We start from the raw sequence: 12,408 nt of genomic DNA on the forward strand, positions 1-12,408 counted from the left end.
GAAAATGTCCATGAATTTTTTCGACTTCAAAAAAGTCAAACATTTTCATGAATAGATTTCGGCTTCAAAAATGTTGAAAATTTTCATGAAAAGATTTCTGCTTCAAAAAAGTTGAAAATTTTCATGAACTATTTCGGCATCAAAAAAGTTGAAAATTTACATTAAAAGATTTCGGCTTTCAAAAAAGTCAAAAATTTTCATGAAGTATTTCGGCTTCAAAAAAGTTGAAAACATTCATGAACTATTTCGGCTTCAAAAAAGTCGAAGATTTTCATGAAAAGATTTCTGCTTCAAAAAAGTTGAAAATTTTCATGAAAAGATTTAAGCTTCAAAAAAGTTGAAAATTTTCATGACAGGATTTTCGCTTTAAAAAAGGTAAAACATTTTATAAAGTATTTCGGCTTCAAAAAGGTTGAAAACTTTCATGAAGTATTTCAGCTTCAAAAAAGTCGAAGATTTTCATGAAAAGATTTCGGCTTACAAAAAGTTGAAAAATTTCATGAAAAGATTTCAGCTTCAAAAAAGTTGAAAATGTTCATGAATTTTTTCGACTTCAAAAAAGTCTAAGATTTTCATGAAAAGATTTATGCTTCAAAAAAGATGAAAATTTTCATGAAAAGATTTCGGCTTCAAAAAGTTGAAAATTTTCATGAAAAGATTTCGGCTTCAAAAAAGTTAAAAATTTTCATGAACTATTTCGGCATCAAAAAAGTTGAAAATTTTCATGAAAAGATTTCTGCTTCAAAAAAGTTGAAAATTTTCATGAAGTATTTCGGCATCAAAAAAGTTGAAAATTTTCATGAAAAGATTTCTGCTTCAAAAAAGTTGAAAATTTTCATGAACTATTTCGGCATCAAAAAAGTTGAAAATTTTCATGAAAAGATTTCTGCTTCAAAAAAGTTGAAAATTTTCATGAAGTATTTCGGCTTCAAAAAAGTCAATGATTTTCATGAAAAGATTTCTGCTTCAGAAAAGTCGAACATTTTCATGAAGTATTTCAGCTTCAAAAAAGTCGAAAATGTTCATGAATTTTTTCGACTTCAAAAAAGTCTAAGATTTTCATGAAAAGATTTCTGCTTCAAAAACTTGAAAATTTTCATGAAAAGATTTCGGCTTCAAAAAAGTTGAAAATTTTAATGAAAAGATTTAGACTTCAAAAAAGTTGAAAATGTCCATGAATTTTTTCGACTTCAAAAAAGTCAAACATTTTCATGAATAGATTTCGGCTTCAAAAATGTTAAAAATTTTCATGAAAAGATTTCTGCTTCAAAAAAGTTGAAAATTTTCATGAAAAGAATTCTGCTTCAAAAAAGTTGAAAATTTTCATGAACTATTTCGGCATCAAAAAAGTTGAAAACATTCATGAACTATTTCGGCTTCAAAAAAGTCGAAGATTTTCATGAAAAGATTTCGGCTTACAAAAAGTTGAAAAATTTAATGAAAAGATTTCAGCTTCAAAAAAGTTGAAAATGTTCATGAATTTTTTCAACTTCAAAAAAGTCTAAGATTTTCATGAAAAGATTTATGCTTCAAAAAAGATGAAAATTTTCATGAAATGATTTCGGCTTCAAAAAGTTGAAAATTTTCAAGAAAAGATTTCTGCTTCAAAAAAGTTGAAAATTTTCATGAAGTATTTCGGCTTCAAAAAAGTCAATGATTTTCATGAAAAGATTTCTGCTTCAGAAAAGTCGAACATTTTCATGAAGTATTTCGGCTTCAAAAAAGTTGAAAGTTTACATTAAAAGATTTGGGCTTCAAAAAGGTCAACGATTTTCATGAAAAGATTTCAGCTTCAAAAAAGTTGAAAATTTTCATGAAATAATTTCAGCTTCAGAAAAGTTGAAAATTTTCATGACAGGATTATGGCTTTAAAAAAGGTAGGAATTTTCATGAAGTATTTCGGCTTCAAAAAAGTTGAAAATTTTCATGAACTATTTCGGCATCAAAAAAGTTGAAAATTTTAATGAAAAGATTTAGACTTCAAAAAAGTTGAACATGTCCATGACTTTTTTCGACTTCAAAAAAGTCTAAAATTTTCATGAAAAGATTTATGCATCAAAAAAGTTGAAAATTTTCATGAAAAGATTTCGGCTTCAAAAAAGTTGAAAATGTTCATGAAAAGATTTCGGCTTCAAAAAGTTGAAAGTTTTCACAAAAAGATTTCGGCATCAAAAAAGTTGAAAAATTTTCATGAAAAGATTCCGTCTTCAAAAAAGTCAACGATTTTCATGAAAAGATTTCTGCTTCAAAAAAGTTGAAAATTTTCATGAAAAGATTTCGGCATCAAAAAAAGTTGAAAATGTTCATGAATTTTTTCGACTTCAAAAAAGTCTAAGATTTTCATGAAAAGATTTCTGCTTCAAAAAAGTTGAAAATTTTCAAGAAAAGATTTCGGCTTCAAAAAGTTTGAAAATTTTCATGAAAAGATTTCGGCTTCAAAAAAGTTGAAAATTTTCATGAAAAGATTTAGACTTCAAAACAGTTGAAAATTTTCATCAAGTATTTCGGCTTCAAAGAAGTTGAAGATTTTCATGAAAAGATTTCTGCTTCAAAAAAGTTGAAAATTTTCATGACAGGATTTTAGCTTTGAAAAAGGTAAAAATTTTCATGAATTATTTCGGCTTCAAAAAGGTTGAAAACTTTCATGAAGTATTTCGGCTTCAAAAAAGTTGAAAATTTTCATGAAGTATATCGGCTGCAAAAAAGTCGAAGATTTTCATGAAAAGATTTCTGCTTCAAAAAAGTTGAACATTTTCATGAAAAGATTTCGGCTTCAAAAAAGTTTAAAATGTTCATGAAAAGATTTCGGCTTCAAAAAAGTTGAAAACTTTCATGAAGTATTTCGGCTTCAAAAAAGTTGAAGATTTACATTAAAAGATTTCGGCATCAAAAAAGTTGCAAACGTTAATGAAGTATTTCGGCTTCAAAAAAGTTGAAAATTTTCATGAAAAGATTTCTATTTCAAAAAAGTTGAAAATTTTCATGAAAAGATTTCGGCTTCAAAAAAGTTGAAAATTTTCATGAAAAGATTTAGACTTCAAAAAAGTTGAAAATTTTCATCAAGTATTTCGGCTTCAAAAAAGTTCAAGATTTTCATGAAAAGATTTCAGCTTCAAAAAAGTCAAAGATTTTCTTGAAAAGATTTCTGCTTCAAAAAAGTTGAAAATTTTCATGACAGGATTTTGGCTTTAAAAAAGGTAAAAATTTTCATGATAAGATTTCGGCTCCAAAAAGTTGAAAATTTTCATGAAAAGATTTCGGCTTCAAAAAAGTTGAAAATTTTCATGAACAGATTTCGGCTTCAAAAAAGTTGAAAATTTTCATCAAGTATTTCGGCTTCAAAAAAGTCAATGTATTTCATGAAAAGATTTCTGCTTCAAAAAAGTTGAAAATTTTCATGAAAAGATTTCGGCTTCAAAAAAGTTGAAAATTTACATGAAAAGATTTCGGCTTCAAAAAAGTTGAACATTTTCATGAAAAGATTTCAGCTTCAAAAAAGTTGAAAATTTTCATGACAGCATTATGGCTTTAAAAAAGGTAAGAATTTTCATCAAGTATTTCGGCTTCAAAAAAGTCGAAGTATTTCATGAAAAGATTTCTGCTTCAAAAAAGTTGAAAATTTTCATGAAAAGATTTTGGCTTCAAAAAAGTTGAAAATTTTCATGAACTATTTCGGCATCAAAAAAGTCGAAAACTTTCATGAAGTATTTCTGCTTTAAAAATATCAAAGTGACCCGGTTGAGTTTTTATTTTCTACATCTTTGCAATAAATTCATCTCTTCATTCAGTATTCAAGGTATTCCTCAATTAACTTGTTTTTGATCATCATACATCCTTATTTTATTTTTTCCTTTCTTACTTTTTGAATAAAAAACATTTTTGTATCATTACCCTTCTAATGCACAACATGGGTCAAAAATGAATCCACTTTCTATGTTATTTCATGTATGGCTGAGTGTTTCTATGATATATCTTTGAAATAAATACATTTTATCATTTACTTTTCCAAGTATGCAGTAAATATCTTGTTTTTGTTAAGCACAAATCATCATTTGTATTTTTCCTTTCTTACTTTATGAACGAGCACAGCTTTTGTATTTCTACATCAAGTTTACACACATGGGTCAGAAACGACCCACATGCATTTACTATAGCATTTGCTGTGAAACGTGGTTGTTTCAGACATTTCACAGCTCAGCACAGCTCCCTTGGAACATCTAATACATGTAAGTATTGTTTTTAAATTGTTCTAACATCACTTTAGAAAATATTTGATGACAATTGTGAAAGATAACTGTACATAACATTTGATTAGGTTTAGGTTACCTTGAGAGTGAGTACATTACTTGTCAGAAAGTTACAAATAATTACTATTAGCTAGCTAGCTGTTGACACTTCTATTTTAGTTAGCTAATTCTATTGTAGTTAGCTAACTATTATGTAGATTGCTAGGCTACTTAGCAAAGTACTTAGCTAAGCTACTTAGCCAAGTCACCAAAATAAAACTGTATGTATGTGTATGTATATTGATGTGCATCTGAAAATTTTATTGTGCTTTTGATTTTCTTTATCCAGAGTATGGCTGGTCCCAGATTTACTACTGAGATGGTTGTAGCGATGCTGCAGGAAGAACCAGATGAGGAGGCAATTTGTCTTGATTCAGAGTCTGAAATTTCTGATGATGATGACCCAGAATATTTGCCAGAGGGTCAAGCTGGAGTTGTGGGTGTGTCTGGGAATCCATGAAGAAGACTCCTCTGATGATACAGAAGACTCATCTGATGAGTCCTCTGAAGAGGAAACTCAGACCCAGTCCAATAGATTGAGTAAAAACGGATCTTACTGGAATGAGAATCCCCCCATTCATGGCAGAACAAGAAGCCATAACATTCTGAGGAGCTGCCCAGGACCTACACCTGGATCACCAGCTTTTTCACCAAAAGATGCCTGGGATATGTTCATGAGTGACAACATCATTGAGGAGGTTCTAATATGTATCAACTTAGAGGGACGAAGAACAGCCACAGCAAAAGGGAAAGAGTGGAGAAGCATTGATAAAGAAGAATTGATGGCCTTCATCAATTCTTGCAGGGGGGGAGAAGAGCTGGGATGTGGCCTTGCGGGAGCTGTTTGTAGATCCGCTGCAAAATCCAATTTACAAGGCCACCATGGGGCTTAGGAGATATGAAGATATCCGCCGCATCATACGGTTTGACGACAAGAGGACCAGGGCTCTGCGACTGGAAACACACCACATGGCGACATTTAGGTACGTGTGGGACTGTTTCCTGGACAACTGCAGAAGAAAGTTCATCCCCAGTGACTGTGTCACCATAGATGAGCAGCTTGTGCCATTCCGAGGCAGGTGCAAGTTACGGCAACACATGCCCAGCAAGCCTGCAAAATATGGGATAAAAATCTTCTGGATGTGCGACGCAAGGGTACCTTATGCAATAGATGGAATTGTCTATACCGGGAGACAGCCAGGTTCAGAGGAACCTTGGAGAGAATGTCGTCCAGCAATTGTGCAGTGGAATCAGACAGACAGGTGAATGTAAAGTACAATAGAGAAACTAATGTATTAAGTTTTAGCACAATACCTACATACTTTTTCCCAATCTTTAATAATGTGTATTTTATTTTTTTATTTGATTTCTCTGTAAGCAAAATAGTAAAACAGAATAAAATGCAATGCAATGCAACAGATTATGGCGTTAGAGTTTAAAGAATTCCATGTTGAGTAAATTTACAATCTTTTCCCCCTCTCATAGGTCGCAACATCACAATTAGCAACTTCTTCACCAGTGTCCCGCTGGCTGAGAAGCTCCTCGAGAAGAACCTGACCATTGTTGGGACTCTTTGCCAGAACAAATCGGACATACCACCTATCATGAAGCCATCCAAATCACGGGAGATTCATAGCTCAGAATTCGGATTCAATGGCAACATGACCATGGTGAGCTATGTGCAGAAGAAGGGAAAAGCTGTTGTCCTCCTGAGCACTATGCATGATGACAAAGCAGTGGATGACAGCAGTCAGAAGAAGAAACAATGGGAAGATGTGGGTTTAAAAAACAAAACACAGCCACCACCCAGCCACAAGAGGACATCAGACAGGAGGGCCAAAGGAAGAGGAAGAGGTGCACGATCTGCCCAGTTACCAAAGACAGAAAAGTCAGCAGCTAGTGTTCCCAGTGCACCAGGCCTGTGTGCAAGGAGCACAAACTCTTAGTGATCATTTGTGAGGCATGTCAAAATTGAGAAGGCAATTTGTGCTCTAGTGATGTGTTCAGTTGTATTTCATTTTGTTTGGTCACATTCACCAGTTTACAGTTGTTAAATTACAGATACAGTTCAGTTCAACAGCCGTGTTATCTGTTATCAGAGGTATGTGTATGTGTGACAAAATGACAAATAAACATGTTGCAAATATGAAATACATAAGTGTTTGGCTCCACTCACTGCTAAAGTAATTACTTGAAACAAATTATTATTATAGTATTAATTCATTTAATTTTAAATCACACTTGGATGTATGGGTCATTTTTGACCCATGTGTGTAAACTTGATGTAGTAATAAAAAAAGCTATTTTTGTTCATAAAGCATGAAAGTAAAAATGGAAATAGTGATTGGTGGTAATCAAAAACAAGATATTTAAAGAATACTTGGAATATTCAATCATAAAATAAATTGATTTCAAAAGATAGAACAAAGAAAAACTCAGCCAGCATGAAGAAAGTCGAAGATTTTCATGAAAATTTTCAACTTTTTTGAAGCCGAAATACTTCAAGAAAATCTTTGACTTTTTTGAAGCCGAAATCTTTTCATGAAAGTTTTCAACTTTTTTGAAGCAGAAATCTTTTCATCAAAATTTTCAAATTTTTTGAAGCTGAAATACTTCATGAAAATTTTTACCTTTTTTAAAGCCAAAATCCTGTCATGAAAATTTTCAACTTTGTTGAAGCCGAAATCTTTTCATGAAAATTTTCAACTTTCTGAAGTAGAAATATTTTATGAAAATTTTCAACTTTTTAAAAAACCCGAATTTTTCAACTTTTTTGAAGCCGAAATACTTCATGAAAATGTTCAACTTTTTTGAAGCCGAAATCTTTTCATGAAAATTTTCAACTTTTTTGAAGGCTAAATCTTTTCATGAAAATTTTTAACTTTGTTGAAGCAGAAATCTTTTCATCAAAATTTTTAACTTTGTTGAAGCAGAAATCTTTTCATCAAAATTTTCAAATTTTTTGAAGCTGAAATACTTCATGAAATTTTTTACCTTTTTTAAAGCCAAAATCCTGTCCTGAAAATTTTCAACTTTGTTGAAGCCGAAATCTTTTCATGAAAATCTTCAACTTTTTTGAAGCAGAAATACTTTATGAAAATGTTCAACTTTTTTGAATCCAAAATCTTTTCATGAAAATTTTCAACTTTTTTGAAGCAGAAATCTTTTCATGAAAATTTTCAACTTTGTTGAAGCAGAAATCTTTTCATGAAAATTTTCAAGCAGAAATCTTTTCATGAAAATTTTCAACTTTTTTGAAGCTGAAATCTTTTCATGTAAATTTTCAACTTTTTTGAAACCAAAATACTTCATGAAAATTTTTGACTTTTTTGAAGCCGAAATCTTTTCATGAAAATCTTCGACTTTTTTGAAGCAGAAATCTTTTTATGAAAATCTTCAACTTTTTTGAAGCAGAAATACTTTATGAAAATGTTCAACTTTTTTGAAGCCGAAATCTTTTCATGAAAATTTTCAACTTTTTTGAAGGCTAAATCTTTTCATGAAAATTTTTAACTTTGTTGAAGCAGAAATCTTTTCATGAAAATTTTCAACTTTGTTGAAGCAGAAATCTTTTCATGAAAATTTTCAAGCAGAAATCTTTTCATGAAAATTTTCAACTTTTTTGAAGCTGAAATCTTTTCATGTAAATTTTCAACTTTTTTGAAACCAAAATACTTCATGAAAATTTTTCAACTTTTTTGAAGCCGAAATCTTTTCATGAAAATCTTCGACTTTTTTGAAGCAGAAATCTTTTCATGAAAATCTTCGACTTTTTTGAAGCAGAAATCTTTTTATGAAAATTTTCAACTTTTTTGAAGCCGAAATCTTTTCATGAAAATCTTCGACTTTTTTGAAGCAGAAATCTTTTAATGAAAATATTCAACTTTTTTGAAGCAGAAATCTTTTCATGAAAATTTTCAACTTTTTTTGAAGCCGAAATCTTTTCATGAAAATTTTTAACTTATTTAAAGCCAAAATCCTGTCATGAAAATTTTCAACTTTTTTGAAGCCGAAATCTTTTCATGAAAATTTTCAACTTTTTTGAAGCAGAAATCTTTCCATGAAAATTTTACACTTTTTTGAAAGAAAAATCTTTTCATGAAAATTTTCAACTTTTTGAAGCAGAAATACTTCATGAAAATTTTCAACTTTTTTGAAGCAGAAATCGTTTCATGAAAATTTTCAACTTTTTTGAAGCAGAAATCTTTTCATGAAAATTATCAACTTTTTTGAAAATGAAACCTTTTCATGAAAATTTTCAACTTTTTTGAAGCCGAAATCTTTTCATGTAAATTTTTACCTTTTTTAAAACCGAAATCTTTTCATGAAAATTTTCAACTTTTTTGAAGCCGAAATACTTCATGAAAATCTTCAACTTTTGTAAAGCAGAAAAACGTCATGAAAGTTTTCAACTTTTTGGAAGCCGAAAAACTTCATGAAAGTTTTCAACTTTTTTGAAGCTGAAATACTTCATGTAAATTTTCAACTTTTTTGAAGCCGAAATCTTTTCATGAAAATTTTCGACTTTTTTAAATCCGAAATCTTTTCATGAAAATTTTCATGCAGAAATCTTTTCATGAAAATCTTCGACTTTTTTGAAGCCTATATCTTTTCATGAAAATTTTCAACTTTTTTGAAGCAGAAATCTTTTTATGAAAATTTTCAACTTTTTTAAATCCGAAATCTTTTCATGAAAATCTTTGACTTTTTTAATGCAGAAATATTTTTATGAAAATTTTCAAGCAGAAATCTTTTCATGAAAATTTTCAATTTTTTTAAGCAGAAATCTTTTCATGTAAATTTTCAACTTTGTTGAAGCCGAAATCTTTTCATGAAAATTTTCGACTTTTTTAAATCCGAAATCTTTTCATGAAAATTTTCATGCAGAAATCTTTTCATGAAAATCTTCGACTTTTTTGAAGCCTATATCTTTTCATGAAAATTTTCAACTTTTTTGAAGCAGAAATCTTTTTATGAAAATTTTCAACTTTTTTAAATCCGAAATCTTTTCATGAAAATCTTTGACTTTTTTAATGCAGAAATATTTTTATGAAAATTTTCAAGCAGAAATCTTTTCATGAAAATTTTCAATTTTTTTAAGCAGAAATCTTTTCATGTAAATTTTCAACTTTGTTGAATCCGAAATACTTCATGAAAATTTTCAACTTTTTTGAAGCCGAAATGTTTTCATTAAAATTTTCAACTTTTTTAAATCCGAAATCTTTTCATGAATCTTTTCATGAAAATTTTGAAGCAGAAATCTTTTCATGAAAATTTTCAACTTTTTTGAAGCCGAAATCTTTTCATGAAAGTTTTCAACTTTTTGAAGCAAAAATACTTCATGAAAATTTTCAACTTTTTAAAAAGCTTGAAATTTTCAACTTTTTTGAAACAGAAATCTTTTCATGTAAATTTTGAACTTTTTTGAAAATGAAATCTTTTCATCAAAATTTTCAACTTTTTTGAAGCCGAAATACTTATTGAAAATTTTCAACTTTTTTGAAGTCGAAATACTTCATGAAAGTTTTCAACTTTTTTAAAGCTGAAATCTTTTCATGAATATTTTCAACTTTTTTGAAGCAGAAATCTTTTTTCATAAAAATTATCAACTTTTTTGAAAATGAAACCTTTTCATCAAAATTTTCAACTTTTTTGAAGCCGAAATCTTTTCATGTAAATTTTTAACTTTTTTGAAACCGAAATACTTCATGAAAATTTTCAACTTTTTTGAAGCAGAAATCTTTTCATAAAAATTATCAACTTTTTTGAAAATGAAACCTTTTCATCAAAATTTTCAACTTTTTTGAAGCCGAAATCTTTTCATGAAAATTTTTAACTTTGTTGAAGCAGAAATCTTTTCATGAAAATTTTGAAGCAGAAATCTTTTCATGAAAATTTTCAACTTTTTTGAAGCCGAAATCTTTTCATGAAAGTTTTCAACTTTTTGAAGCAAAAATACTTCATGAAAATTTTCAACTTTTTAAAAAGCTTGAAATTTTCAACTTTTTTGAAACAGAAATCTTTTCATGTAAATTTTGAACTTTTTTGAAAATGAAATCTTTTCATGAAAGTTTTCAACTTTTTTGAATTCGAAATACTTCATGAAAGTTTTCAACTTTTTTAAAGCTGAAATCTTTATATGTAAATTTTCAACTTTATTCAAACTGATATTCTACATTTTCTAACTCAAAGTGTCGTTTCAAAGTAAAAATACTGTTAGAAGGAGTGATTCAGACAAAATTAGATGAAACAGCTGTACTGGTAACAAACAACGATATTAACAGCTTTAGTGATCAAATTGAGCGTATCTTGCGAAGCTGAGCTCGAAAGTGACATGAAACATGTTTTTGAGACATAAAATGACACTTACTGTTCAGACTACATTTTCTAACTCAAAGTGCCGTTTCAAAGTAAAAATACTGTTAGAAGGAGTGATTCAGACAATATTAGATAAAACAGCTGTACTGGTAACAAATGAGCGCAGTTACATGAAAAGACATCAAAATCAACATTCCCTGAGCCAGACAACGCTATTAACAGCTTTAGTGATCAAATTGAGCGTATCTTGCGAAGCTGAGCTCGAAAGTGACATGAAACATGTTTTTGAGACATAAAGTGACACTTACTGTTCAGACTATATTTTCTAACTCAAAGTGTCGTTTCAAAGTAAAAATACTGTTAGAGGGAGTGATTCAGACAAAATTAGATGAAACAGCTGTACTGGTAACAAATGAGCGCAGTTACATGAAATGACATCAAAATCAACATTCCCTGAGCCAGACAACGCTATTAACAGCTTTAGTGATCAAATTGAGCGTATCTTGCGAAGCTGAGCTCGAAAGTGACATGAAACATGTTTTTGAGACATAAAGTGACACTTACAGTGAATACCTGTCCTGACTACATTTTCTAACTCAAAGTGTCGTTTCAAAGTAAAAATACTGTTAGAAGGAGTGATTCAGACAAAATTAGATGAAACAGCAGCACTGGTAACAAACAACGCTATTAACAGCTTTAGTGATCAAATTGAGCGTATCTTGCGAAGCTGAGCTCGAAAGTGACATGAAACAAGTTTTTGAGACATAAAGTGACAGTTACTGTTCAGACTACATTTTTAACTCAAAGTGCCGTTTCAAAGTAAAAATACTGTTAGAAGGAGTGATTCAGACAAAATTAGATGAAACAGCTGTACTGGTAACAAATGAGCGCAGTTACATGAAATGACATCAAAATCAACATTCCCTGAGCCAGACAACGCTATTAACAGCTTTAGTGATCAAATTGAGCGTATCTTGCGAAGTTGTGCTCGAAAGTGACATGAAAAATGTTTTGAACAGTAAGTGTCACTTTATGTCTCAAAAACATGTTTCATGTCACTTTCGAGCTCAGCTTCGCAAGATACGCTCAATTTGATCACTAAAGCTGTTAATATCGTTGTTTGTTACCAGTACAGCTGTTTCATCTAATTTTGTCTGAATCACTCCTTCTAACAGTATTTTTACTTTGAAACGACGCTTTCAGTTAGAAAATGTAGTCAGGACAGGTATTCACTGTAAGTGTCACTTTATGTCTCAAAAACATGTTTCATGTCACTTTCGAGCTCAGCTTCGCAAGATACGCTCAATTTGATCACTAAAGCTGTTAATAGCGTTGTCTGGCTCAGGGAATGTTGATTTTGATGTCATTTCATGTAACTGCGCTCATTTTTTACCACTACAACTGTTTCATCTAATTTTGCCTGAAAAACTCCTTCTAACAGTATTTTTACTTTGAAACGACACTTTGAGTTAGAAAATGCAGTCTGAACAGTAAGTGTCACTTTTTGTCTGAAAAACATGTTTCATGTCACTTTCGAGCTCAGCTTCGCAAGATACGCTCAATTTGATCACTAAAGCTGTTAATATCGTTGTTTGTTACCAGTACAGCTGTTTCATCTAATTTTGTCTGAATCACTCCTTCTAACAGTATTTTTACTTTGAAACGACGCTTTCAGTTAGAAAATGTAGTCAGGACAGTAAGTGTCACTTTTTGTCTGAAAAACATGTTTCATGTCACTTTCGAGCTCAGCTTCGCAAGATACGCTCAATTTGATCACTAAAGCTGTTAATAGCGTTGTCTGGCT

Source organism: Labrus bergylta, chromosome 9 (assembly GCF_963930695.1).
Source record: "Labrus bergylta chromosome 9, fLabBer1.1, whole genome shotgun sequence".
Taxonomy (NCBI): Eukaryota; Metazoa; Chordata; class Actinopteri; order Labriformes; family Labridae; genus Labrus; species Labrus bergylta.